General features: G+C 41.3%; 1 protein-coding gene across 2 annotated transcripts in view; it reads left to right on the top strand.

Moving 5' to 3' along the window:
* The window catches only part of SHISA9 (shisa family member 9), a 350588-nt gene that overhangs the window by 72694 nt on the left and 249997 nt on the right, over positions 1 to 27897 (top strand). The window lies entirely within an intron of this gene.

Raw genomic sequence — 27897 nt, 5'->3', positions numbered from 1 at the left:
GGAGGGTGGCTGCGGCGGTGGAAGGAGAGAGCTTGAGTCCGAGCATTGGTGTCAGCGGGAGAAACGGATTCGCAGGTGGCTGCGCGAGACCCCAGCGTGCGCACGGGACAGCAGGTAGCCCAGGTCAGGGACGGCTCCGCGTGCCGCTTGGCCGGGCGGGCGAAAAAGGGGAGTCTCGAAGGCGGGCTCCGGATCAGACCCGGTGGCAGAGGATCGCGGGAGGCTGGACGGAGGGGAGGAAACCCGACGGTGGTTTCTCAGGGGCTAGGAGCGAGGGGCTACTTCTCCGGGGGTGGGGCTGAGGAGCTGGTGCCCATTGCAGGAGGCGGTCTGGTTGCTGTGGCACAGCCTCTGGCTGAACATATTGCCAGGATTATGTTGCTTACAATTTTCATCACATTGCGCAGGTGGAAATGAGTTCTCAGCAGTTTCCCCGTTCTGGAGCCCCTCCTGCAGGACTAGGACAAGCACCACCCCCAATTTCAAACAGTGATTTCTAAAGCCAGAAATGTCTGCTATTTTGGCATCCAGGAAACAATTTCACCATTCACACTAATACAGGTGTTCATGTGTAGTGTATCAATGTGTTATTAAATAATAACTGAATAAAATAATATTAAATAAATAATTAAAAACAACATCCATGTTTTGATTGTTTTTTATTTGGACCTCAAGTGTGTAGTTGGCCCCCGAACTGCTGTTTGATAGTTAATGCGGCCCTCGGGCAGAAAAGTTTGGAGACCCCTGATTTAAATCATAGTTCTTTTGCACCTGTCTTTTCACATATATAAAATAATGAACATGCTTTTAGTAGCATTAACATTTTCGTTACACAAATGTTAGATACCAGTTAAGGTAAGACACATTGTATTTTGACCTATATGCTAATATGCATTATCAGCATTTCTAGAGCACTCATCATGGTTGTATGTAGTTCCCATTGCATACTTATGAAAGATCAGATTCTCCCCTCTCTTGAATTTGCTGTGGAAGTAAGTTTCTACATGATTTATTAAAATTTCACACCAAAGAACTTATGCAAGGATCTCTTTGGGATAAAATTTCAGAAGTAATGTGAAAAATTTAAGTCTCATGATTCCTACTGATTCTAACCCATAGAACTCAACATAGGAATTACTATACTAGGTCAACAGTGTGCTAAATATAGTTAATTATCCTGTATCTGACAGTTATTGGTATCGCTTACTTAAGGTGGCTCAAGAATCTTTATGATTTCTGCAGGAGATTAGCTCCCATCCTGAATATTTTAGGAGGAGCACAGTAGCGGAACTTTTCTCCTGTATATCTCAGGAAGTCCACAGGAGTAAGTCTACACAGCACGTCGGTTATTCCGAAATAACATATTCTGCATCTACACAACAAGCAGGTATTTCAACATAATGTCAAAATAATGTCGAGCTCGAGGACTTCTTACTCCGACTTCTGTAACTTTCATTTTACGAGGAGTAAGGGAAGTTGGAGGAAGAGTGATCTTTCTCAGACTTCCTGCTGGAAGTTGTGTAGCTTATTTCTGCTTTAGCCCTGCTGTGTAGATATGTCCCAGGAGAGCAGCTCCCCTGTTATGTACCTTCCAAGGTCTAGGAGGTCTAGAAGGCAATTTCTTGCTTATAGAACTCAAGTAATGAAATGCTGAATTAGATAACTGAGATACAAGGCAGTGCTTTTGATGCCCAGTTCTTTCACTGTTTGATTCCCACATACTGGAAATATATATTCCCATTGACAACAAAAACATATGAAGGAAGCATGTAGAATTTTCATTAGCTATTAAGTAAAGAGTCTTTTTCTGTAAGTAAGGGTATGTCTACACTACCACCCTACTTCGAACTACGGTGGTTAATGTAGTCATACGGAGTTGCAAATGAAGCCTGGGATTTGAATTTCCCGGGCTACATTTGCATAAAGCCAGGCGCCGCCATTTTTAAATGTCCGCTAGTGCGGACTCCGTGCCGCGTGGCTACACGCGGCACGGACTAGGTAGTTCGGACTAGACTTCCTAGTCCGAACTACCGTTACTCCTCGTTTCACTGTAGTAACGAAGCCTAGTCCGAACTAGCTAGTTCGTGCCACGTGTAGCCGTGCGGCACGGAGTCCGCACTAGAGGACATTTAAAAAATGGCGGCGCCCGGCTTTATGCAAATGAAGCCCGGGAAATTCAAATCCCGGGCTTCATTTGCAACTCTGTATGACTACATTAACCACCCTAGTTCGAACTAGGGTGCTAGTGTTGACATACCCTAATAGATTAGCCCTTCTCAACTCTGCTGGGCCAGGTACTTGTGTCAGTCACATTTACTGGCCATGTGCCATGGTAATATATCCTTGACTTTATCTAAGATGATATTATTTCTCTTTGGTTTATTTTGTCTTGTGTCTAGGCTTTTTTGCTGTGTTATCTATTTGAAGAGTAGATTCACTAGACCACAAACTGCAAAGTGAAACCAGTTATTTCAAAACAAGACACCTGTGTAACACCCATCGTCAGGGAAAAAGGTGGATTAGACTTGCTGAATGTCAGTATTTTGGTAGTCCATGCAACAACCAGATGGTCATGGTATTTCAGTGCAGCTCCATCTGTAATTTAAAATATATATACACACTTGCAAGTAACTTATTCTGGCTACACCGTAGTAACAGCTGTGAAACAGAACAACACTTTGTAAACCACCTTCTGTTTAACAGGCAAGTTATAAATAACTATGTGGTGAAGATGTCAGAAAGATATTTGTTGATTCATATATTATCATGGAGTAAAATAACATGTAATCAATATGTATAGATATGTCAGGAGAAACAATTCTTTTAAATAGGACTTCATAGAAGTGATCTTCATTCTATTCCTTATTATCCCTCACCAGATGACCCACTGGGTTAGATCCTGTCATGTTGATAAAATCTTGATTCATCTGAAGTCAATGGGAATTCTGTCATTGATGTCAACAGAACCAGGGTGTCATCCCTGGATTATGTTACTAATGGTATTGAATCTGCATATAAAAGTTTAGAGAAAATTCTGGTTGTAGAAAGATTCTTTCACACAAAGCCAGTGTAAGGCCCGTTTATCTGTTTGACATGAGGTACCAGCAGAATGTGTGACCTAGACTGTATATATTATTTAAGTAACTGATAAAATGTGTTATTTTATTATATGTGCTGTAGAAGAGAGAAGAAGCTGGTTCAAGGTCTTCATCAGCCTGAGGAAAACTGCAGGCTCAAACCTGTTTCTGAAACTTGCCTAAAGCTATGCAAAGCTTGCATATTTCTAATTTGACAAATGTGGTTAGTTTAACATCAGTGTTTTTACAAAGTTAGCAAAAAAGTTAGAGAAAAAAAATCAAAAGTCTGTCAGAATATCTCTGAAAGTGAAAAATGTGTTATTTAAAGCACCATAAAGCCCAGTTATCGGACAGAGCTGCTTATCACAATTCTTTGATCTGTTAAAGCATCCACTTAGAAAGCCTTGATATTACTATGTAAAAACCTAAACTGGAAATTATTCATTATTAAATATGTGCAGGATAATTCGGGATAAATTCTAGCACTTTCACAAACATTCAAGTGTTTGTTTATCACTCTCAGGGTGCATCTACACAGCAGGGCTTATCTTGAAATAAGATACCCAAATTGAGCTACATCAATTGCGTAGCTTATTTCAAAACAACTTATTTTGAAATAGGGAGTGTCTACACAACATTCTTCCTCTGACTTCCCTTATTTCTCATACAATGAGAGTTACAGGAGTCAGAGTAAGAAGTCCTTCAGCTTGACAGTATTTTGACATTATTTCAAAATACCTTCCTGCTGTGTAGACATAAAGTAAGTTATTTCGAAATAACACTGTTTATTTCGAAATAATGTTGCTCTGTAGACATACTCTCAGGCTAGGTATTGGCTATTCCTATTGATTTTTTCCATGTTATTTTTCACTTTAGTGCCTAAGTAAGACGTTGTTTAGTAACCGTACATATTTTCCCACCTGCAATATGTGCTTTGTCACATCTGGTTGTGGCAATCACAGGGCCTTGGTGAAAGAAGTAATTTCAGTTGATTACCAGAGACTCAAGTCCTGATAAATAAACCCCTGTGGCCTCAAGTGAGAAAAAAAATAGGCTTTCCCATTTGTTAGCATTCAGCTCCTCATTGTTTTTTTGGGCTGAGGTTATCTTATCACCTTAGTCAGGTTTAATTGGATCTGTTAGTTAGGTTTTCTGCTAAAACAGTCAGTTTGGGTATAAGAACTTTCAGAAGCTGAATTTGTCCAGGAGATTATTAGTGTGTTTGAAAGATGCTGGATTAGACAGTCCTCTATTTAGCCACAGAGCAGGCAACAATGGAGCAGTGTTCCTCATAGTGAAATGCCAGAATGGCTCCACTTGGGCCTATACGCACTAGCTCATTGACTGGGCAATGAAATATTCATGCCCATTTAGTCTGTAAGGGTGTGTGTAGACTATCTAGACTACATCCCTCTTTTGACAGATCCTTTTTCTGTCCCCTGCTTCATTAAAATAAAAATGGCCACCGTGCTCAGCTGATCATCGGCACAGCGCAGCAGTCAAGACACGGATTGGTCGACAGGGAACGCCTTTGTCGACTGTTCCCTTATGCCTTGTGAAACAGAGCTGAGCCGGCACAGCATGGTGGCCATTTTTATTTTAATGAAGCGGGGGATATTTAAATCCCCACTTCATTGACTATGTCAGATAGTCTAATCTACATGCCTCTGTCAGCAGAGGCATGTAGTCTAGACATACCCTAGTTGATGCCAAGTGGTGTTCTATTGTTGGTTTTCTTGGGCCTATCTAGAAGTAGATGGTTTCTGGTTATTCATCTGGCCCTTTCAATTTGTTTTTTTATTTCCCCCGGTGGGTAATTGAATTTTATGAATGCGTGGTAGAGATCTTGAAGTTTTTGGTCTCTATCAGTGGGATTGGAGCAGTTGCGGTTGTATCTAAGGGCTTGACTATATACGATGGATCGTATGGTGTGTCCTGGATGGAAGCTGGAGGCATGCAGTTAAGTGTAGCAATCATTGGGCTTCCTGTAGAGAGTGATACCAGTGATTTATACTGTGGTATCCAGGAAATGAATTAGCCACTTATTGACTTACAATAAGCTATTTCCTCCTTCCTTGTCTCTTCCTTGCCCCTTGCCCCCACCTTCTGTTCTTGTTAGTTTATAATCTGTTTATTTTCTTCATTATATTCCTTTGTTATACCTGTATATAGTCATGCCAATTCACTTTCAGAATATAATCTGAAGAAGTGGTTCTGCCCCACGAAAGCTCATCACCTAATAAACCATTTTGTTAGTCTATCTCTATTACTTTTCATTGATATAATTATAGTAAACTTGCCTATTGAACGCCATCTATAAACCATCTTATATATTGGTCCTACCTATCTCCTGTGTGTCTGGCAGTTAATACAAATGTGATCACCTGAATTAGCATACATTTTCATTACATGTTGGAATCATGTAATTGCCCTGAGTTAATATGATCTGAGTCCAAAAGCTGCAAGCCAGTCCACTAGTTTAAAATTAAAAGCAGATTTATAAGTGGGACCTGCCCAGCTAAGTAGACTCTGATAAAATAGTATCTTGACTTGCATCTGACGAAGTGGGTTTTTGCCCATGAAAGCTTATGCTCCAACACTTGAGTTAGTCTATAAGGTACCTCAGGACTCCTCGCCGCTTCTGATAAAATAGACAGTCTGTATTATGTTTATTTAAATTCTTTACACTGTTGTTTTGAAATAAGGAGACTCATCCAAATATCCTTCACATTCCATTAATTTTCATCAAATGCAATAGAATATTAATTAAAATTACTGAAAGAAATATTGTTCACACCTGTCTGCAGTACACAAAAGACAACACATTCCTTTTCTTCGGGAAAGTGTGCTTTTCTAAGAGACTACAGGGTCATTAGAGGTTTTGATTCCAAATTGAAGCAGTTATCAAGAGCATAACTAAATGAATATGGGACTTTTTTCTGTTGACAAATCCTTAAAACTCTGATATTAGGTAATGGAGCATTTTCGCTATGAAACCTAAAGTTTGGAAAATTCTTTTTATTTGCATTAACTGGTTAAACATTAAGTTTAACTGGTTAACTGATTCAATGGGGATCGGTGGGGGGCTGGAGTAAGCATCACTAGTTCAGGACAGTTAATACCAGCTGTAGGCACTTGTACTTGTGGAAGTGCAGGTGAATAGGGTTGTGGGTTGCCAGGAGCTAACCCTGGGGAACCATATCTGACCTGTGGACTGGTATTTGCTGAGCCCTGCTCCAGCCTGCCTTAATAGTTAGACCATATAGTTTCAGGGATAGCACATCCTACAACTTTCTTCCTCTTTGCTGATCTGCATCTGTAATCTGAATTACAGCAGTCTGCTTCCTGTGTATCACCTCTCCTGTGGCAGGTTTTCCCTTCTTAAGTGCCTCACCTCCAGGTAGAACGGGCCTTTTCGGTGCGCTTAGTTAATATTGACCGAACTCAATATTAGAGTGAGGGGGCAACCTTTTTCATGATGGAAAAAATAAATAGAAAAGGAAGCAAGCATCAGAAAATAAAGCTATTTGCTCAGACTGGCATTTGCAAATCATGATAGTAATTGACATTTGCATGCTTCCCACTGTATATTAAAAGTGACATTGGAAGTTACCCCAGGGTTGTTCAAGTTAAAATAACTGCTGCATCTATACTTGAGAAGTATAGTGATAGCAAGGTCTTTCACTGCTAGGCTTTAAGCATCTTTATTGATGGCCAGAAATCAATACCAGGATTGCAGTAGACACTAATTCCACTTCATTTAGTTTTTCTCTCTTCTGGAATTAAACTTTCAGAGCTGGATATCATCAGTTGGTTTAATAATATTTTTGTTCTTTGTGTTTGGTTAACAGTAGAAAATTTCCTACGAAGTTTTGAATTCTGTTAAATGCAAGTTCTAATTTGTGATAGTTCTGTGGACAATACTTTCCTGCTGCTACAATTTCAAACAGACTGTCTACCCAACAAATCTAAAATGTGTTACCATGAAGCTTCAAGCAATTTATTAGGCTTTGAAATGCTCATTTAGAGCAAATACCTCTGACATAACTTAAATAACTGATAGTTAACAGAGGCTATTTTGGGACTAGATTGTAACGAAATCAAAGTTTTAATATTTTCAATATTATATTCCAGACTGTGTCTAATTCACAGTATTTACTTGGTTTAAGCATATTTTTTTTGTAATTTTAACTTGGAATATATGTTCATTTGATGTTAAATTACGTCTCCTTTCTAGGATTTAACTGTATGACCGAAGAAAGTTCTGGGCATTCAACTTTCCAGTGCATACCTTTCAAGTAGAGTTTTTCTGTATTCTTAAGACACATTTTCAATAGTTATTAATTAACCCATTATTTCCTGGTCAAGAATATGCAAGTGTATAAAATAGCAAAATGTGGTGGCAAAGGGAGAAAGTGGGTAATGGTAAGTTGGCATTTTTTACCTGGGCAGCAGGGACAGATGGTACAAAGAGGCAGAGGGAGCCAGAATAAAGGATGTAAGGTCCACAATGTCTTGAAATTATATTAAGAGCTATACTGCAGAAAGGAGCTGCTGTTTCTACAACTGGCACAGTGGAGGAGATGCACGCTGGATGATGAGGATAATGAAAAGGCAGACTGGTAGAAATAGAAGCTGCATAGCTGAATGGGAATAGATGATTTTTCACCTGACAAAAGGATTGTGCTTTGGTGCTGCTGTCCTTTGATCTAACAAGAAAGAGTTCTGGAGCTAAAGTATAAAAATGATAACATGACTAAAAAACAAACATGCACTGGCACACATCAACATCTGACTCCTGCTTCCCAGAGGTCTCACTCCCTAGACTGCATGGGAATGGAGTCTTACATTCTTCAGTTGTGACCTTTCAGGTATATGGGGAGGAGCAATAATCTTCAGTGAGTCCCATCCAGTTCCCTTTGAGACAGAAGATAAAGAGGGCCTTGAAGCAGTCAGGGAGCATTAATTATATCACAATAATATTTGGATCACTAAAATTCAGAATGAGAAAGAGATGTGGGGATCCTCGGAGTGAATGGGAGTCTGAAGAAGGGAAAGCAAAAAGAGGAAAAATTATTTCCAAAATTACAAAATATATCTTGTTAGGGATATGAATAGGTAACCGATCAGCTGGTTACCCGGTAAGCATCACCCTTAGTGAGTGATGCTTACCAGGTAACGGTTAAGCATTACCCAGGAGCAGCTCCTGCCTGCAGCTTGCCATGGGTGGAGGGCTGCTCCAACCCCACAGGGCTAAGAGAGCTGAGAGTTGGAAGCCTTGTGTGGGGCCAAAAGTGGGCTGGGAGCTGGCAGCCCAGCATGGGGCTGGAAGCAGCTGAGCTGGAGCAGCCCCTGCCTGTCGTACGGGAGCTGCATCAGTCTGCCTGCCCCTGTTTAATCAGTTAACTGGTTAAACTTAACATTTAGCCGGTTAACTAATTAAACAGGATTTTACATCTCTATTTTCTATGTGTTGTAGAAAAGAAGACCAGGAAGATAGAGCCTGTGCAACCTCCAGGCACTTGGGTTGTTGTAGGAAGCCTTTAGAAATGCTGGGATGCTTTCCAAGAAACATTTCTTCATTAATCTAGATTTCTCATCCCCGTGATAGATGTTTGGAAATATTTGGAAGAGGCCACTTTAAAACAGCTTGAGCTCAAAAATAAAATAAAATAATCTAGTTCTAGATTTTTAACTCTTGAAATTTACCCACACAGTTTTCTGGAATCTATAGTTTTCTGTGTGGAGGATCCTGTAATATTTAAATGCTTTACACTTGTTTTTGTATGATAGCAAGCATAGTGAAAAATATATTTTGTGTTAGAGAAAAGTTACAATTAGTGCTATGAGACTTCCTGCCCAGTGAGGGATATTATATGATAAGAATAATTAGATGCTTTTCTATGTTACTCTAACTGAAATAATAACCCTGTTTGACAGCAGTTGCTTCTTGCACTGTATTTTAAATTCACTCTGTCACAAAAGAAGAATTAGTCGACCAGCAGACTTAGTAGCTAACTGTTCTAAAAGGCAGTGAATATGTCACACTATATTAGACATTTGTTTTCAGAGTGACATTATTGACCACAAGTAACAGAAGCTCTTTTTTTTTCTTCATTCATACCTTGTTTCACTTTTTTTTAGCATATAAAGCTATTATTACATCTCATCCCCACCAGAAGCTGTAAGTATTAAGAATGGCAATGAGGAGTCCTGTGGCACCTTGGAGACTCAGGGTATGGCTACACTACCCCCCTAGTTCGAACTAGGGGGGTAATGTAGTCATTCGGAGTTGGAAATGAAGCCCGGGATTTGAATTTCCTGGGCTTCATTTGCATGATGCCGGCCGGCGCCATTTTTAAATGCCGGCTAGTTCGGACCCCGTGCCGTGCAGCTACACACGGCACGGACTAGCTAGTTCGGATTAGGCTTCCTATTCCGAACTAGCTGTACGCCTCGTTCCACGAGCCTAATCCGAACTAGCTAGTCCGTGCCGTGTGTAGCCGCGTGGCACGGGGTCCGAGCTAGCTGGCATTTAAAAATGGCGCCGGCTGGCATCATGCAAATGAAGCCCAGGAAATTCAAATCCCGAGCTTCATTTCCAACTCCGAATGACTACATTACCCCCCTAGTTCGAACTAGGGGGGGTAGTGTAGACATACCCTAACATATTCATCAGGACATAAGTTTTTGTGGGTAAAACCCCTCAACCAAATGCTGTGAATGACCTTCTTCTACTCTGACTTAATTAGCTTCATTAAAACAAGCAATTTTTCCCTTATATATACACCCCTGTTTCTGTAACTTCCACTCCAGTTCATCTGATGAAGTGGGTTTTACCAATGAAAGCTTATGCCCTAACAAACTCTGGTCATCTGAATAAGTGGGCTGTGCCCATGAAAGCTCATGATACTATCTACATGTTTTGTTAGTTTATAAAGTGCTACCAGACCATTTGTTGTTTTTTTCCCCTAATAAATCCGTTAGTCTTTAAGGTTCCACAGGTCTCCTTGTTGTTTTTGCAGATACAGATTAAAATGGCAATCCCCTGAGACTATTAAGAATGGGTTCAAGGTATGTACAGTAAATGTAATATGGTCAATGAGGGCAAGAAATGTGCGCAAGACAACAAATTTAATAATCATATGAATTATAACCAAACTCGTTGGTTTCTAAATATTGTATTGCTGTGTTATAGTTTGGGGCAAGAATGTTCTTGTTGCCTGAATGAGTGCATAAAAATGGAATGGTACAAGGGTCACTCCTTTCCTGCCTTGATTTGCTGAGCAAGGGAAGGCACACTTGCCATTTGTGTGTGTCTCTGCAGTGCTGCTTCTGGCTTGCCACATTACTCCCTCCATTGCTACAGCCTGTGCAAAGGGGGAGCTGAAGGGAAGAACTTGAGTCAGTGCATGCCATTTGGGCACAAAAGTGCATGGTGCAAACTTGTCATAGTGAATGCAGTCTCCAGGAGCTTCACAGCATTGTGTAGTTGATTGACATAGTGTCTCCGGAACTGCTGTTGGTGCGATGTGCTTCTGCATACCCCTGTCCCCCATCCACATGAGAACTGTGCTGTTGGAGACTGGTCCAAAGTCCATTAAGATCAATGTGATTTTTTTCATTGTGGTGGAAATTGAGTCCAGGCCTTGAGTCATAATTTAATATCTACTCTTTAATATAATGAAAGCCTTAAAACAGAATTATTGCTTTGAAATAATTTTTGGTGAAACTCACCACAGACACACTTGTCATTAAAACAGTGTATGTGTGAGTGAGAGTGAGAATCCATTTTCAAACTGATGAGTAATTGCTCCAGTGACGAATATGTTAGCTTAATCAACTGCTGGGAAATAATAAACTCAGCCCACAATCAATAGAAGATACAACTGAACAGAAAATATTATGTAAAATTCATATTAAGGATAATCATGTTGAACCAAGAAATCCATATGTTTCTTCATTGCCTTAGAAGTCTTCTTTTACTAAATTAAATTTCTTTATCCATATGTTGTGCTTTTCAAGTGACAGCAAGGGCTTAAAATGTAAAATGAAACAGACATTTTTAACCACCTGTTGCACATATATTAATATTCCATGCATTAATATAACTATAAAAACCCTATGAATTCAAAGGTTAAGAAAGTTAAGAGTAGTAAATGCTTAGTTCTCTCATATTACATGTATACCCACCTATCTGGCAACTTCTGCTCTCCAGCTCCCCACCCTCTACTCTTCAATATTGTGTGTCCAGAAATTGGCCCTAGGTTTGTGACACTATCTGAGGTCTCAGTTCAAAAAGAGAATATCCTTATTTCCTTTTCCAAGGGTACAGAACTCAAATTTAGGGCTTCTGCAGCTTTGTCTATTTAGAATGAAAGTATTTTCATTGATTTGGTCTTTTACTAGAAACCAATATTTAAAATAGTTCATGTGTGTGGGGGAGGTATTAGCTTCTGTTGAGGTTTTCTTTCTTGTTAAACTACATTTGTTAAATCAAAAACTTTTAAAGTTTTCTGGCTGCGGAAGTCTCCCTGATGTACAAATCCTGAACTTTGATGCAATTTTTTTCTTTCTAGATCCAAGAAGATAGCAATATTGATTTTTTTAAGTTAAGTTATTTCCGAATTGAGACCTCTCTTGCAGGGATCAGGCCAGAGCAAATATAGCCAACATAAAAAACTGCAGAAATTCTGAAGCAAACTTCACTTGAAAAGTGCTGCTATAGTGAATTTGGTATATGAATCATAAGAATCAGGAAGCCCAGAGCAATTCATGAGAGGTAAATAGACAGATGGAGCCTGAATCTCATGTAGGCTTTGTCTACACGAGCAAGTTTTGTTGAGGAGAAGTGCCTTTTGGTGACAAAACCACATGAACGTTCACACTGCAACATGACTTTTATTGGAAAAATGGTCCTTTATGTTCAACAAAAAATGTCCTGCTCCACGAAAGGCTTTTTTATTGTTCCTGCCATTTGTTATCAACAAACATAAACTTATACACTTTGGCTGTGTCTAGACTACATGCCTCTGTCGCCAGAGGCATGTAGATTAGACACATAGGCAAAGGCAAATGAAGCTGCGATTTAAATGATCGCGGCTTCATTTAAATTTACATGGCTGCCGCGCTGAGCCGACAAACAGCTGATTAGCTGTTTGTCCGCTCAGCGCGGCAGCCATGTAAATTTAAATGAAGCCGCGATCATTTAAATCGCGGCTTCATTTGCCTTTGCCAAAACAACAAATCTACATGGCTCCGTCCACGGAGCCATGTAGTTTAGACATACCCTTTGAGGCATTTTGTTGCTGATTCTGGCCTGCAGGAAGTGGCCCACAATTCCCAATCAGCTGTTCTTTCAGCAGTTTTAACTCCACTGCCCTGCGGTCAGGTGACCAGCTACCCCCTTGCAAGCCCCATGAAATTTAAATCCTATTTGCTGATGGCTGGCTTTTCGGTGTGAGTTCACTGCGGAGGATTGCGACTGTCTGGTTTCATCCACATGGCTGTTCAGGATTTGATGCAATGAATGAGGTACATTATGCAGAGCTGACCTTATAAATCGTAATGCCTGTGCAGTCTGAGCACCTTTAAAGTTCTCCTAACCCCAGTGGGCTGACTCAGCACAGATTCTCATGCCTGGCCATTGCACCAGCACTTGGACTACTGTGGAGCTGATGGATCTGATCAGCATATGAGGAGAGGAATCTGTTCAGTCCCAGCTGAGAGTGACCCATAGGAACTGGGGTACTTAGTGGCACATTTCTTGATCCTTGAGTGAGAAAAGTGGTATGAGTCAGACAAGCCCATCATAAAGCCTTTGAAGTGAACAGACACAAAGGCTATCTTGGGCAGTAACATAACCTTCACCACCAAGAACCCAGTGGATACTTTGGGCACAGAGGACCTAATGCAGAGGATGAAATAGTAGATGAAGAGGTTGAGGTAGACGAAGACCAGGGGCTCCCACAGTCACTGAGTGTGTCTGGCAGTCAGGAATTGTTCTCCTTTGCTGACAGACATAGCCTGTCTGAACAACCAATTTCCAGGGATCAGGAAGCAGGGGATGAGATGCAGGGTAAGTGGCTGTGGCTTTGGAGTGCAGGGTTGAGGGAATGTAAAAGTGAGAAGTTGACTGTGTTTCTCTGAGCTGCAAATAGTCCTGTGTATTTAGTCAACATGGCTGAGCAGGATGTTAATACTCACTGTGATCTCAGTGGAATCCTGTAGAGAGAGACTATCAACATTTTTGGAGAGGTACTTGTAAATTTTCTGTTGCAGATTGCATGGCAGTACAACTTTGTTCCATTATAGGACGCTAGCCTGTACCATTCCTCAATCACTTGTGCAGGAATCAAAGCAGAACATAGGTAGCTGCATATGGAGCAATGCGAAAGCCACAAGCCTGGAGAAGTGATGCTCTAGTTTACTTGCTTACGCTGAGCAGGGAGATGTCTGCCAAGATGATACCCAGCTGTGGAGAAATGTGGCATAATTGGAACTGTGTTCTTGCAAAGAGAATTTGCTAGCCTCAGCTGCAATTTATTTTGTCCATATATACTGCCACCTGCCATTTCCTCCCCCACCTTCACCATGATTACAGTGCTTGCCTAGGTGTGTTGCTTATAAGCTTCAGCTGGAAAGTGAGTGGAAATGTTGGCAAAGGAGTGTGTAAATGAAATATTACAATGTAGGACTTGATGATAACAGACTTCTTTTTGTGCATTGTGCTGAGCAGAATAGACCCCGACAGCCCCACCATGGACTGCATTGCAGAAAGCATAATACATAAGGAAGTGCCCTAAAAGAAACAGGGGCTGTAGGTGATCCTAACTAAAACTGTTCCAGCGCATCACTGACAATCTACAAACAATCCTGGAAAACAATCCCTCACTCCCACAGATGTTGGGAAACAGGCCACTTCACCTACAGATAGGCTCCTCCCCGGCCTGAAGCAAATATTTACTAGAAGCCACACAGAGCACCACAGATATATCCACTCAGGAACCTATTCTTGAAACAAACCCTATTGCCAACTCTATCCACATATTCATACAAGCAACACCGTCACAGGACCTAACCACATAAACCATAATATCAATGGCTCATACAGCTGCACATTCACTAACGTGATATACGCCATCACGTGCCAGCAATGCTCCTCTGACATGTATATTGGCCAAATTGGACAGTCTCTATGACAAAGATAAATGGAAGCAAATTAGACATCAGGAATGGTAACACACATAAACATGTGAACACCTTAACCTCCCTGGACATTCAGTACTGGATTTGAAAGTAGCCATCCTTCTACAAAAGAATTTAAAAACCCAGTTACAATGGGCAGCAACTGAACTGGAATTCATTTGAAATTCAGCACTATCTGGTGCTGCTAATTGAAAATAATTTGCCTTAAGAGGCCTCTCACAGCTGCACTTGTGGCTGCTCTGGCCACTCTTGCCAGCTCCACTGCTTCCCTTCTCCTGCAGAGCTTAAAGCAGCAGGCTGCTGGAGAAGGGCTTATGGCATGTGGCCAGCGTGGCAAGCTCCGTTCCATACAACAGGAGGTGATGGAGCCATGAGCAGCCCCAGCACTCCCTCCTGAGCCATCCATAGTTGCCAGCACTCCCGCAACACCCTTGGCTGCCACTGGCCAGGGATGTAAGAGAGCACCAGTCTGGACTGGTGTGGAGATCTTGGACCCCATTGAGGTCTGGGGCGAGGAGACCGACCTCCAGGATCACTGCATCAAAAAGCGCAATGTTGATGTCTACACCTGAATGGCTGCCAGCCTGGCCAACAAGGGATACACCCGGACCCTTGACCAGGTCCAGATGAAAATAAAAGAGCTCTGGCAGGCCTACAACAAGAACAGGGAGTAGAGCCGACACTCTGCGGTGGCACCTCACACAAGCCGCTACTGTGAATAGCTCGATGACATCCGGGGGGAAGGGGGAAGTCACCTCCTCCCCCTGTCATCGTAGAATCTGGCCAGGCCTGGGTGAAGGAGTCCTCTACTTTGGGCTGGTCGTCATCCTGCTGGAGCAGCATGCAGGCAGTGGGGATGAATTGTGCGATGGGGCGCAGCATGAGGCCCTTGAGCATGGCACTGCTTTGCAGCAGCTCTGGCTCCATGTCAGTGCTGCGGCATCTGTAAGGGCAACCAGAGCAGACTGTGTCAGTTTGGTGTCGCTGCAAGGGGGGAGGCAGCGGAGGAGTGGCTTGTGAGATGTGGCCATAAGAGGAGCCCCTGAAACCATATGTCACAGCTTGCCTGACCAAGCAGGCACAGGAAGTGTTTGCAATCCTGGTGCCCTCACAGAGTGCTTCTGGAGCTCTAAGTCTGAGGCAGGCTCCAGCAATTTTGATACTCCCTCGTAGTGGGGATGTGCTATTTCAATTTTATTTCAGGAGTTATTATTTTGATTTTGCTTATTTCAAAATTATTTTCTAGTGTAGACAGGGCCAAAGGTGCTACAGGTTTATTTCAGTGTTCTTCATTTTCAAAGTGCATCCTCAAAGCCTCTATGATATTAACAGCAGCCCTTTGAGCCCCTCTGACAGCTCTATTGTCTGGCTGCTCAAATTGTTCAACTGAGCACTGTGCCTCAATGCTCCATTCCACTATGCAACACCTGCTAAGATTGTTGTTAAACCACTTCTTAGTGCTGTCTAGGTGCACTGTATACAGTTTCATGAGCAAGGTCTGCAACAGGTTTCCCAGGATCACAATGGGCATTTCCACATTTCCCACTATTATCTTGTGCTCTGGAAATAAAGTCTGTACCTATAGCTTTCTGTACAGACTAGTGTTCCTGAAGTTGTGTGTATCATGCACCTTTCCAGATCACCCCACGCTGATGACTGTGAAATGCCTACGGTGATCCATAAGAGCCTGCAGCATCATCGAGAAGTATGCCCTGCAGTTGATGTACTCAGTGGAAAAGTGGGCTGGGGCTAAAATCAAAGTATGTGTACCATCTATTGCCCTCTCTCAGTTGAAAAATCCCATATCTGCAAAGCCAGCCATTATGTGATACACATTTTCCAGAGTCAAGGTCCTCCATAGCAGGATGTGACTTATTGTCCTGCACACTTGCAGTAATACAGCCCCAGCGGTAGACTTCCCCACTTCAAACTGATTTGCAAATGGCTGGTAGCAGTCAGGACTCACCAGCTTCCACACAGCAATTGCCACACGCTTCTCAACTGAGAGGGAAGTTCTCATTTTGGTGTCCTTGAATCACAGTCAGCGGCCAGATTAGCACACAGCTCTAGGAGGGTTGCTGTATACATCTTAAAGTTTTGTAATCATTGATCTTCATCCCATACCTGCATGATGATGATATTACACTACGCAGTGCTAGCTTCCCTAGTCCAAAAGTGCCACTCTACCCTGTGTATCTTCTCTGTGATTGCTGAATGTAATGACAGGTTGTCGCTGTCCATATTATTCATATTGTCCGGCTCCCCTGAGTCTTCTTCCTCTGTCAGTAACTTCAATATAATCTTTGCTGCCATGTGCAAGGTCCCCAAGACAGTTAACAGAGCATTTGAAAAAAAAAAGCTTCAAAGGGGTAGCCGAGTTAGTCTGTAAAAGGAAAAACTTAAAAAACAACAAATAATCTAGTAGCACCTTAGAGACTAACAAAACTTGTAGATGGTATCAAGAGTTTTCATGGGCACAACCCACGTCTTCAGATGACTAAAGTGTTGGAAGTCCAGAGCCAAGAATAAATAAGAGACAAAATCCATTTTTTGTCACTGCAGATGCTGGATTGCACAGCAGAGAATGGCAGTTAGAAAAAAGGTACGAAAGGACACCGGAAGCCCTTGAACAAAGTGGTGCTTGGCGGGACGTTTTGCATAGTCTTATGATGCCCTGCATTCTGTTCCACAGTCTCACAGTGCATTGCTCCCCCTTGTTACACAGGGAATGCTGCAACATCAATTTAAAATAATTTAGGCTCGCTCTGGCTAATAATGATGTTAAATGTCCCTGGAACCAGAAGCGAGGTCCACCTCATAAACTGCCGTATCTCTATCACTGGCGATCTCTCTCTCTCTCTCTCTCTCTCTCTCTCACACACACAAATAATAATCAGACACTAATTTAGGGCAAACCATATAATTTAGGGTCAAATTCCAAATGGCAAACACAAGAAACGGTAACACCAAACACAACCAACCCTAACTCCAGAAGAAAAGAATATAGGAAAGTCTCCAATACATCAGGATCACATGTTACAAAGGATGGTACACTGTCGTTGCTCATGACCTTCTACTCTGTAGCTAGTTGGAAGCCTTAGAGGAGGAACCATGAGGAGATCCCTCGAAGCAAATCCAGGCCTTCAGCACAAGACCACCGAGAAACCCACGACGACTTGGGCTGCTTTTCCATCAGCACAGAGGTGGATAACCCTTCAGTAAATCCACTTGAACCAGGAAATTGTCCTTATGATGTTAAAGAGCCCAGCTGCTATTATCCCTGTGCCCAGCACTCTGATGTAAGACTTCTCTACACGCAGATGGCAGCGTTGGGACAGCAATACAGACTGAACCAAACAGCACGGCACAACAGCAGCTGACAGCAACGCAACCACAGAAGCCCAGCAGCAGGACCTCCTCCTCTCATAGGAGTGCTTTATTACCTTTCTGGTGGGAAAATTACTTGGGTGTTGAGTACATCACTTTTGGTGCCATGAGCAAAGATTCTAATGGGCAGTGTGCATACACTAAGGAGCCATGTGCATAACCTTCGGGCAGAGTGCATACCTGAGGGCTGAGTGCAAACTTTTGGCAGGAAATACCAGATTTACCTGGATTCCATCCCTCTCGTGATGTACAAAATGGAAGCCAACAGAGACTCCATTTTGTACGCATGTTGTATGCATATAAGTTATATATATTCAAACACTCTAATGATTATTATCAATTTACCCAGTGTAATACACTGTTGATGGGGGAGCTCCTAATCTGAACACAATCTGTCAACAGAGGAGGCAAGTGTGAACATCCATTGATGATGTTGCTGTTGTCGATTTTTACATATTGACATCAGTTTCCTCCACAAAACTTGGCACTGTAGACATACCCTTACACTAAACCTCTTTACACCAGTATTGCTCTACAGATTGGTCGAAAAATGGATGCAAATTACATTAGCAGCTACTTGGAATCCCCTTTTAAGGCTTCTTTATAGTGCCAGTATGATGCATGGGGACCTTAAATCATCATTTATTTTCCTGATCCTCTAACGAACCACCAAATGATATTTTTTTTATATCCTACTAGTACTGTTTTGATATTTTTTCCAATGATACAAATAAGTAAGAGATTTGAAAAGTGTTCATTGAGAAACATATTGTGACTCTCAAGTGATTTTGTCCCTATCCATAAGCAACCAGTAATGTCCATTTCTGATACTACCTTTAATGTCAAGGCTTACTTCTGGTTTATCTAATGATTATTTTAATATATATCTAAGAAGGGCCACGTTGTGGAATCCAAAATATCAGTAAGCATCTGAGATTCCCTACGAAGTGGGATAAAAAGTTTTAGATCTTTAGTGTCAAAGTCTCAGGTATTAAAAAAAAATTAAATAAAATAAGGTATTGGAACTGAAAAATTCTGCTTTTGGTCAGCATATGATTTTCTGGGGTTTTCTTATTTAAGAGAAATAAAGGTCAGCGTTTAACAGTGTATTACTGAATGTAAAATAAGAGTAAAAAATATGCAGTTAGTGGGCCTGCTCTTTTTCATCAATGATTGTTACTTAGTTTAGAATGGGACTAAACCTACCCTGCTTCAGTAACTTTTTACCAGAAAATGCTCTTTATGAGAAGGAAGAAGAGAACTATAAATTCTTTAGGGTATGTCTACACAACAACATTATTTTGAAATAACTAGCGTTATTTCAAAATAACTTAGTCCATGTCTACACACAGCAAGAAGTTATTTCAAAATAATGTTGAAATGCTGTCAAGCTGGAGGACTTCTTACTCCGACTCTTGTAACTCTCATTATGAGTAAAGGAAGTCGGAGGAAGAGTGCTCTATTTCAAAATAAGTGCTGTGGGGATGCTCCCAATTTCGAAATAAGATATGCAATTGATGTAGCTCAATTTTCATAACTTATTTCGAGTAAAGCCCTGCTGTGTAGATGCACCCATAAAAACAGTTAACTTACAACTTCTGTATCCCACAATATAATTTAACAAGTAGACAAAACATTATTCTGGGATATTCACAATTTGTTTTCAAATAGGGTAAAGCATTTTTTAGCTTACCAAAAACTTTTTCTGGGGCCAGGGCTGTCTTTAGGATTTATGGAGTCCTACACAGTTCTATTAAACTGGTGACCCTATACCCAACAGTAGTCTGAGGTAAATTATGATTTTTTAGAGATATGTTTTTATAATCTTCATCCACACACTAATGAAATATTTTATTTTAAAACAAATTGTAAATTAAGGTCCTGTAGAACTAACACAGTAAATTCAGAAACTGACAGCATATCCCTGGGCTTGGCAAATGTCTATTAAATGGCTTCTTTACCACTTGAATGGCTCTTTGACAGGCTCAATGTTCTGCTAATAGTTCTGGTGGGCTTTTTCACTTTTAAGTTAACTGGATCATTTCCAGAAGAAGCAGAGCCACAGAACAGAGATAGGAGGGGTAGGTGAGTTCTTGCTTTTCTCAGCAATTTCACTGAGTTCAGAAGGGAGATTGTTGTATAAAGTAGCTACTGCTCTTATCCACGCACTGGGTTTAACTCACATATCCCCGGAACTGTAGAGCCTAGATTATGAGCAATTGCTGTGAAGACACTCCTTTAGCCTCCCAGATGGAGAGAGGTGCATGCTGAGACATACCACTTCACATTTTTGCACCTTTCTTTTTTGCTCCACTTTACTGTCCTTTGTCTCTATGGCTGCTAGTGATCAGTTGATGGTCCCTCCATCGGGAGTTTGAAATGTCTGTGGAAAAGTAGATTGCCTTTAAGCAAAGACAATATAAACCTAGTGTGATATATTTGCTAAAAATGTGTTTCTCCCCTCTTTGAAGCTGTCTGTAATTGCCCATTTGGGGAATAGTTTGATGTTCACATTTTGCACTCCACTGCTATTTGTACTTAGCAGAATATTTTGATGTCTTCCTTTCTTGTTCCACTTTTTTTGAGTATTTTGTTATATTATATCCTAATATAAATAAAGTGAGGGCTATATAACAGATACATAACTGACTATACATACAGAGAGTGGCTACCTCTTATGACATCTCATGGCCAAAGGGAGCTTGCTGACTGACCCGGCATCACCTCTTGGAGAGAAAGACTGGCCAGTTGCCCCAGTTTCTCTTCCCTATAGGCAGACCAAATGTCTCTTTTGTTTAGTGAAGCTGGCTTCATATATTTAAATGCTTGGGATAATTTCTGTTCTCAGTCAGACCAGCATAATACTGGAGCGATGCCAATGATATCTCCAAATTTACATCAGTTTTACAGTGAGCAAAATCTAAATATATAAGAACACAAGTGCACAAAACAAAGTGTAAGTACTCATAATGCAAATAGTAATGGACTCCAGAGGCAATAATATTAAAAGAAAAATTGTTGTTTGAAATGGACTTATTGCCCTCAGCCTTTAAGCTATGAGCAGTATCCTACAATCATATTTTGATGCTATTGTATCAGTTATTATTTATGTATTTTATTTACACACATAAGATGAGCAAGTAGTTTATATAATGGCATTTTCATCCTTTTTTCGTTATGACATGATCAGAGCTTATGGTTTTCCTGATTTATTTGCTGTTTGAAATTATTCAGTGAATAACTTCTGTAAAGTTGGCTAAATTTGATTTGTGAGATCATATGGTATTATTGAGCTCAGAGGAGACTGCAAACATATTTTAGAGCTTGCAGGAACAAACTTCATGGTAAAGATTTCCAGGATCCATACCCAAGGATCTATGAAGCAAATTTAAATATCAGTTTACTAGTGCAACTTAACTGACATGAGCAGGAGTTGTGTGCTTTTCTGCAGGTGGTATGTCACCTTATGTGATTAATATTTGGACAATTACTTAGTGGCATGTTTTGGGCTTCATTATTTTGATTTAGAAGATTCTTTTATTTTAAAGAATATATTTTATTTCTATTGGGCATTCGTTAAGGGTTGATTATTATGTGGTTATTTCATATAACTCTTATGTTATGACTGTATTTCTGGGTGCATGCACATAGGTTACTATTTTGGGGAGTATTTTGGATTCTTGATAACTTCCCTTCTCTCTCCCACACCAAGTTTTATGAGTTGGACTGGTAGTATTGCCTAGGAAAGTAGGTCTACACTTCCAGTTATAAAATGCTGTTTTCAGTTGTTTATAACTTTATGAAACTAATCATTTGGACTGAATTTTTCGATGCTGATTAATTGCCATAGGCTGAATGTTTTTGGAAAATTTCAGCCAAAATAATTTAGTATGTGCAAGAACAAGGCTAGGTAAAAAAAAATGTGTTCTTTTGCTTGTGTTAAAAAATTCTTGAGACCTCTTTGAAGTACTCCAGCAGAGCTATACTTTGGACCTGGGGCTTGAAATTTGGTAGGAGGTTGGTCTGTGTGTCAGTGACGTGCATTTTCTTGTTCTTGTGAAATAACTTGACCAAACTTGACAACTTTCTACTGAGGTGTCCTGCATTTGGGACTATGCACGTAGAAATTGACATTTACCTGGGAATTAGTCTAACCTAGCATCTACGGTAATATTAATTGACCATTTATTTAAACAGTGTGCTGCTTTCTACCTTGAAACGATATTTTTGCACGAACATGATGAATATGTCTGATGTTTTACTATTTGTTTTTAAAATCTAAATCATGATCAAGATTTTTGAAGATACAGTACCTAGTGATTTTGGATACCTATGTGTTTGGATGGCCCACTTGATGTACCAACAAGTGCCAATTGATGATCCTCTGCAAATAAGGCTACGTCTACACTGTAGCCTTCTTGCGGAAAAACTTATGCAAATGAAGCACAGAGTGGAATATTGCCATGCTTCACTTGCATAATTAATTACCTGTTGCTTTTGCTCAAGAGGCTTTTGCGCAAAAAGGAGCTGTGTAGACCGTTCCTTTTTACGCTAAAACCCCCTCTTGTGCAAGAGCCGTTCTTCCTCATTTTTTCTCCCCTATGTTATCCATGTAAAACAAGTATTCCCTGAATAGGCCATCTAGAAGTTTTATAGAAATAGTTCTTTATCAGATATTTAAGAGCAGAAGCTCTGAAAAATACCAGAACTATTGTAACAGGAACCAATCCCAAACCTACCTTTAGTTTAGATAGGTAATTCCCTAGGCTGATAGGGCAGAAAGACAGAAAGGGGAAATGCATTCTAGGACATTCTTGATCCAGGCACATGATTGGGGAGGGAAAATTATAAATTTAGGGAGCATATAGGTGGGACAGTGGGCTGGGGTGGAGCCAGTGCTGCTGCGTCATGGCCTAGTCTTCCCACGGGCGGCCAGAGGGAGAATGCAAGGCCTGGTGAAGCTTCAGCCTGGTACCCCTCACCCCTGGTAGCCAGTGGGAGAGAGCGTGGGGCCTGGCAAGAGCTCAGCCTGGCTCTCCTGCCACTGGTGGCTGTGGGGAGAGGGTGTGGGGCCTGGCAAGGCCTCAGCCCTCCTCCCTCCCCCAGCAGTCAGGCAAGAGAGCCGGGGCTGGCATGGCTTCAAAGAAATGTAGCTATTGCGTCCTTGGCCTTGTCTGGCAGCCAGGGGGAAGGGAGGGGAGGAGAATCGGGGCTGATGCAGGCTCAGCCCTGCCCACTGGCTGGGAGTGGGGAGATCCAGGGCTGGTGTGGTCTCGGCTCTGTCCAATGGACATGGGGGGGGGGGGGGACTGTCCCAGACTGAGTCTCCCTTGGGCTGGCCTTGACCTGGTGGCTGGAGGGAGGAAGGGGGCGGGGCCAGGTCTGCCACACCTCGGCCTGGCCCTCCTCAGCGGCCCCCCAGAGAGAAGGGGGGTTGATGAACATAGCGAGAAGGATGAGCAGCTCCCTAGTGCCTTTTTAAAAATAATTCAAAGGTTTTTTTAAGTGACTGCTTGCAAAATAAAAACAGCTTTGCACAGCTGTAATAAGAAAACCTTCAGGGCTTCAGACAAGCACCCATACGTCTAAGGAATCAGTTAGATCTTCTAATCAGTAGAAATCATATTTATACAGATGAAGCATTCTGTTTTTCAGAGAGAATATGTTAATCAATGGCCTATCAAAGGGACCATCCCAAATCTACAGCCCATTTTGGTCTATTTCATGGTCATAGGATTTTAAAAATAATAAATTTCAGTATTTCATCTATTTAAATCTTGAAATTTCATACAGTTCTAATTGCAGGGGTTCTGACCCATAAAGGAATTGTGTGCGAGGGGGTCAGAAGATTATTGTTGGGGTGGGGTTTGCGGTACTACAACTCTTACATCTGCACTGCTGTTGATGGATGCACTACTTTCAGAGCTGGACCCTTAGCCGCTGCCATTCTCCATTTGTCCCAGCTCTGAAGTCAGCATAGGAGTATGAGAGGCCATAACTCAATCTCTCTAAAATAACCTTGTGTCCCTCTGCACCTCCCTTTTGGGTGAGGACCCCATTTTAAGAAATGCTGCATATTATAGTGAAAAAGACCAGATTTCAAGGGGCAGAGGGAAGAGCAGGGAGGGAGAGAACCAGATTTCACAGTCTATGATACATTTTTTATGGCCATGAATTTGGTAAGGCCCTAGTTGTTAGCCAAGAGTCATGCTCCGTGTGACCCTAAAACTGCAACTGCCAGAAGCATCTGGCACTGGCCACTGTCAGCCAGTTTTTTGGGATAGATAGCCTATTAGTCCAGTATGTCTGTTCTGATGTTTTTAATATTTGGGTGCAGTCAAAAAGCTGAAAAGTTCCTAAGATATTTTGCAGCCCCTTTGTCTTCCCATCCCACTCCTCATATACACACTTTAGCTTTCCTAATTCATTTTTGGCATGTGCATTGTTTCTGATGTATCGATTCTTTCATAATTATGAAAAGTAAAAGGTCAATAGTTAACATTAGAAAGGTACTTTGAGATAAACAACTGTAAGGAACATATATAACACAATCCATTAAAATAGAGAGTGGAGTATACATACTGTGGATGAGAAACAGTGTAAACCTGATATGATAATGAATTCAGGATCAGGTTGAAAGGATGCAATTATGCATGCGACCTCTCAAATATGGAATAGCTACTTCATACATGATTCGATCCAGGATTGCTGTAAGAAGGGCAGGTGGTAATTTTGTCTTGGTTCTGGTCTTAGCAGGGGGCTACGCTACTGCTGAGCTGCCTGAAGAATGTTTCAGGTGTCTTGCTACACTGTAATGAAACAGCAGCAGGGGTCCTTGACTCTTTCTTCCTCACTGTTCCTCCTCCCCCACCTCCATCTGGGAGGAATATGTGTTAATATTTTTTCTTGGCCCCATTTCTACTCCTTGACCCCTATTTGATTATGATGTAATAAAGCTAAATTTTAGAAATAATTTAAATTATTACTGAGAAATATTTGTTATATTTATATAACAAACGGTGTTATATTTTTCTGCTATTTTCTTATCTATTTTGCTAAAGGAATGGGCTGCACTGGCCTGAAAATGTAATGTCAAAGTCTGTGTGAAATTTTCCTAACAGATCCCTGATTCTGAATTTCATTATAAGCAGGGATCTTTGGTCATGTTCCAATAAGAAAAGCAAATATGGTAGGCAACCAGCTTGGCTTAGCAGTGAACTGCTTGGCAAGCTTAAGCACAGAAAGGAAGCTTACAAGAAGTGGAAACTCGGACAGATGATTAGGGAAGAGTATATATATATTGCTCGAGAATGCATGGGTATAATCAGGAAGGCCAAAGCGCAATTGGAATTGCAGCTAGCAAGGGATGTGAAGGGTAACAAGAAAGGTTTCTACAGGCATGTTAATAATAAGAGGATGGTCAGAGAAGGTGTGGGTGAGGGAGGTAACCTAGTGACAGATGATGTGCGAAAAGCTGAAGTATTCTATGCTTTTTTTGCCTCTGTCTTCACTGACTGGGTGAGGTACCGACTACTGCACTAGTCAGCACAGTATTAGAATGAGGTGGGAAGCTCTCAGTGGAGAAAGAACAGGTTAAGAACGATTTAGATAAGCTGGACTTATACAAATCAATGGGGCCAGATTGAAAGCATCTGAGGGTGCTGAGGGAATTGGTTGATGTGATTGCAGAGTCATTGGCCATTATCAGAATCATCGAATCATAGGGCTGGAAGAGACCTCAGGAGGTTATCTTTGAAAACCTGTGGTAATCGGGGGGAAGTCTCAGACGATTGGAAAAAGGCAAATGTAGTACCCATCTTTAAAAAAGGGAAGAAGGATAATTCAGGGAAATACACACCAGTCAGCCTCACCTCAGTCCCCAGAAAAATCATGGAGGGAGCCTCAAGGAATCCATTTTGGAGCACTTTGAAGGGAGTAAAGTTATCAAGAATAGGCAACATGGATACACCAAGGGCAAGTTATGCCTGACCAACCTGACTGCTTTCTATTATGAGGTAACTGGCTCCGTGGCTTTTCAGTTTTTGAAAAGAACAAGAGACCCTACTGGGACTCTTTTACATTTCAAAGCGGAACCACCGCATGGAGCCTGGAGTCAGCGGGGGACTCCTCACTGGCCCTGGGCTCAGTGTGGTGTTTCAGTCTTTAAAATGCACAAGAGCCCTTGCTGGGGCTCTTGTACATTATGGAGGTAGAACGCTGCTGCTGTGCTCCTGCCTCCTCCCACATGGCTGGAGCTGGGGGGAGCTGGCTTTTAAGCCGGCTACTCCCAGCACTCCTTTTTTCTTCCCTCTCCTTGCTGCCTCTTTCTGATAGAGGCAGCAAGTGTTGGGAGGAAGCGACCAGTCGAGTAGTGTATTGAATATCCAATAAGCAAATTATTGGATAGTTGACTAGTTGATTAGTCACTTATATCCCTAATTAGGGTTGCCAACTGTCCAGTTTTGAACCAGACAGTCCAGTATTTGTGCTTTCTGTTAGGGAAACAAATTAAGAAAATATAAATGTCTGGTATTTTCTAAATAAGATGTAATGTACATTGTGATGTAATGTCAAGTGTGTCTGGTATTTTTGTTGAAACCATCTGGCAACCCTAGTATTGTAAATGCCTGTTGATATGTGTCTATGAGCTTATCCTGCATAATTATCTATAGTTATGCTTAAATAGCTTTACAAATACATACCAAGAGATCTTGGAGTTATCATGGTCAGTTCTCTGAAAACTTCCACGCAGTGTGCAGCGGCGGTCAAAAAGGCAAATAGGATACTAGGAATTATTAAGAAAGGGATAGAAAATAAGACCCAGAATATCTTACTGCCCCTGTATAAAACTATGGTACGCCCACATCTTGAATACTGTGTACAGATGTGGTCTCCTCACCTCTAAAAAGATATTTTAGCCTTGGAAAGGGTTCAGAAAAGGGCAACTAAAATGATTAGGGGTTTGGAACGGGTCCCATATGAGGAGAGGTTAAAGCGACTGGGACTTTTCAGTTTAGAAAAGAGGAGACTGAGGGGGGATATGATAGAGGTCTATAAAATCATGATTGGTGTGGAGAGGGCCGATAAAGAAAAGTTATTTATTAGTTCCCTAAACAGAAGAACTAGAGGACACCAAATGAAATTAATGGGGAGCAGGTTTAAAACGAATAAAAGAAAGTTCTTCTTCACACAGCGTGTAGTCAACCTGTGGAACTCCTTGCCAGAGGAGGCTATGAAGGCTAGGACTATAACAGAGTTTAAAGAGAAGCTAGATAATTTCATGGCAGTTAGGTCCATAAAAGGCTATTAGCCAGGGGATAAAATGGTGTCCTTGGCCTCTGTTTGTGAGAGGCTGGAGAGAGATGGCAGGAGACAAATCGCTTGATCATTGTCTTCGGTCCACCCTCTCTGGGGCACCTGGTGCTGGCCACTGTCGGCAGACAGGATACTGGGCTAGAAGGACCTTTGGTCTGACCCAGTACAGTCGTTTTTATCTTCTTATGTTCTTATAAAAAATACCCTACTTTTTAATAGTTAATAAGTAATGGCAGGTAAGAAAAAGGAGCAGTGGTGCAATAGGAAAAGGAAGCTGTCAGAAGATTTCTTGTTCATAAGAGAATCTTTGTTTGACATTACTAGCTCTACAGCAGCCTCTGTCTCCCTCCACCTACATTTTATAGGGGATGCCATTAATAAAAGGGCATCCAGTGAGCTTGCCAGCATTAAAGGCATCTTGGGGGCCATAATGATTGAGAAAACAGCATAGGGTTGTCCTCAGAGCTGGGGACAAATTGTGCCATTACAGCCTGCCATCTCAACTGTTTCCATTATTTACTGGGTATAGCTGAGAATTCAAACCATTATATAAATATACTTAACATATCCTGCAAAGTTGTCTAATCAAAGGCTACTCAAAGCCATACGTTTTCTCTATTTTAGCTGATTTGCAACTCAAAACAGCATGTACATTTTCAGGTTTTGAGAAATACTCCTACAGTAATGCAACTGTGCATGGAATTTATACAATAATAATAATATACTACTAGGAATAGATGACTAGTAATAAATTATATCATTTAGTTTTACAATATACAAACTGTCAAAATATGACTATGACTCCAATGGAGTTACTGTCAAAATATGGACTCTGGATTTAAACTGATGTACCTGGGATCAGAATCTGTTCCACATACTGTATTATTATTTTACTAATAAGCATAAATAT

The sequence above is a fragment of the Pelodiscus sinensis genome, chromosome 15, assembly GCF_052426305.1.
Source record: "Pelodiscus sinensis isolate ZL-2025 chromosome 15, ASM5242630v1, whole genome shotgun sequence".
Lineage (NCBI taxonomy): Eukaryota > Metazoa > Chordata > Testudines > Trionychidae > Pelodiscus > Pelodiscus sinensis.
The sequence above is the reverse complement of the archived record's forward strand: the minus strand, read 5'-3'. Positions and strand labels throughout refer to the sequence as shown.